This window comes from Cavia porcellus, unplaced genomic scaffold (genome assembly GCF_034190915.1).
Source record: "Cavia porcellus strain 051 isolate PalLab524CR breed Dunkin Hartley unplaced genomic scaffold, mCavPor4.1 scaffold_19, whole genome shotgun sequence".
Taxonomy (NCBI): domain Eukaryota; kingdom Metazoa; phylum Chordata; class Mammalia; order Rodentia; family Caviidae; genus Cavia; species Cavia porcellus.
The window spans coordinates 10728886-10731581 of NW_026947502.1; the positions used below are offsets into that span (position 1 = coordinate 10728886).

A 2696-nucleotide genomic window follows, 5' to 3' on the forward strand; every position below is an offset into this window, starting at 1 on the left:
TGTTAATCAAAGGACACAGAGTTTCTTATAGACAGGAGGAATAGATTTTGAAATCTATAACATCAGAGTGATCATAGTAATGATATATTATTTTAAAATAACAGAATTTCAATTGTCTTTTCATAGAAAACGTTATGTGAGACAGTGGATGTGTCAGCAGCAGTTGGTGGTACCACTCTGAAAACATATGTCAGAATGCCTCTTTTTTTATTTTAAGAGAATAAAACAAAATAAAACAATGGGAATGAAATTGCACTTCAAAAACAAGGCAGTAGGAAATCAACCATAGTTACTGTAACACACATTGCTGTCCTCTAAACAGATGCTCAAACTCCAGACACGAGCATGCAAAGTTGACCAAACAGCACAAACACTAAGTTGTTTCTTTACTTATGTTGCTGTCATCTTAGAAATTTCAGCTGTGTGGCTTTTAATTTCTTCCATGTCTTGGTCTCCTGTTCTTGCTTTGAGAAAGATCTAGGCATGCAAAATTGATTGAACAATGTAAGCACTAAGTTGTCTTTAATTCAGTTGACATCTTTTCAGAGATTTCATGTGTATGACTTCCAGTTTCTTTGTGTCTGTGTCTCCTGGACTTGTTCGGGGTGGGCCAGAGGTCTGAGACTACATCCTGCTCCTTCATCTTGATATTTTCCTGTATTCCTCCTAATTAGCCAGTTGCTGATTCCTGGGTGCTTCTTGCACTGTCCGCCCATCCAGTGGTGTAGGGGATTGGGCTAAGCACTTAGGTTCCTCTGATCTAAGGTTCCTAGGGTGGCATAGAGGTGTGAGGTGGCTGCTCTTGGATGTTCCCCCGTGGTTGCAGAAGCCCAGGGCATGGTTTTCTCTCATCTGCATCCTAGCCCATGGCTTCCTGAGGGGTGTGGGCTCTTCTCTGGCCCAGGTGAGTTCACCAGGGCCCTTGGCTTTTTCTCCTCCTAACTCACAGTGATAGGCTCCCTGGAATTATGGACTCGCTTCCTCTGGGCCTGTGGCAGCAGTGGGTGGGTGGGGAATGGCCTCTTCTTCTCTGGGCCAGTGGGCCTGGACTCATGGCTGTGGTTTCATAGAGGTGGGTGGGGTGTTGTTTCTAATGAATTGATCATCACATTTCTAAGGTTCTGAAATGACCAACAGACTATAGAAAGATACTCTAGGCTCTTGCTTGAAACCAACAGCTTCAGAAACCTGCTAGTCTTGATTCAGGGCCAAAAACATCTCTTTATACTCTGTAAGTGTATGTAACTATTATATGTTAATTAAAATAGTAATAAAAATTATAAAAGTTAAAAATAATCTGGAAATATTTTTATTCACTCCTGTAATATGCTAAGTCCATAGGCTTTCAGCAAGCTTCTTTTTCACTTTTATTTATGGACCTTGATGTACTGATGTCTTACACTCAGATACTAAATTATATCTCACTGCATCTTTCGGTGCTCAAGGCAGAGTTGTCTAGGTAATAGAGAAAAAAGTTCCAGCTCACATGATCTGAGTCTTGATTTCAGGATGACAGTTTCTCCCTACATTTGCTTACATTTGGCATAAACTTAGGTTGCTCCTAATAAGTCCTTCTTATCTGACTCAAATTGCTTGATTTCATTTTGGATTTTGATATGGTAAATATCCAGGCATGAAGCCGGAAGGATTCCAGTTGCAGTATGGTAGATGGGAGCACCAGGGAAATGAGAACATCCTTGGTACTATTATTTAACAGTTGATTATTAGCAATATATTAACAGATACTTAATAAATAGAAAACTCAGGCTGCTGAGGTCCTTGAATGTCATCTTATTTAGCTCACTTAGAGAAGAAAATGTGTTTTGAGGTCTTTCGTCTGGCTACAACAGTGCTGTTACAAACCAATTTTAGTAGAAAAAATGGATTTGGATCACAGTTTCTTGTTGAGTTTTGTAGAATTTGCCGGTTGGAAGAAAATATCGCTTTGCTGAAAATGTGTTTTCTTCTCCACTTAGAGGTCCTAATCTCAGCTCTGATGTTAGATAAACAATTGTCGACATGCCTCTTTACCTTCCAATAGTTAGGAGTGAAAACATTCATTCTTCATTTCTGTTCTGTTCTTGTGCCTTTGAAACTTGATTAAAAGTGGGCAGGTGGCTCTGGATGCTGAGAGAACAGACACTGTCATTAGCTCTGTGATAATGTTTCCCATGTTCTATAAACCAAGCAATCAAGTGTAGCTTGTACTTGTTGTGTCGAAGTTCCCAGAGGGTTTACTAATGAAAACAAAAAGGTGATATGTGTCATTGTAATCAACCAGCATTTTGTTTAAAATAATTTGAAAATGAGTATTTTTGCCCCCTGTGCTAAAATTCTGACCTTCGTTTCCCTGGGTCCCTCTTTGTCATCATTTCTGTTATTACCAGTCAGGGTGAATTAACCAAGGTCATGTCTACACCAACATTTTAATTACCTGGCTTTGTCGATGGCTTGTTGGAATTGCTTTCACCTGGCAGTTTGAAGCAGCAGATTTATAGTACAGATAGTTGTGCGACATTTGCAGGCTTCTTGATGTGCATGCCTTTTTGCATAAAAACTTTTTCTTAAAGCACAGTGTAGGTGCATAGTGCATCTTAGCTTACTAAAAAATAAAACTTTACAGTGGAAGGAATTTTACTGTTTCGAGGTGGTGGTGGTTTATGGGATTGTAACACAGGCTCTGACTCAGGGTTTTT

General features: G+C 39.5%; 1 non-coding gene across 1 annotated transcript; it reads right to left on the reverse strand.

Moving 5' to 3' along the window:
- Nucleotides 1–1079: 1079 nt before the first annotated feature.
- LOC111757854 (small nucleolar RNA SNORA2/SNORA34 family) lies at nt 1080–1212 on the reverse strand. Its single transcript, XR_002792115.1, has one exon. It is a non-coding gene; the product is annotated as a small nucleolar RNA SNORA2/SNORA34 family (small nucleolar RNA).
- Between the last annotated feature and the right edge of the window lie 1484 nt (nt 1213–2696).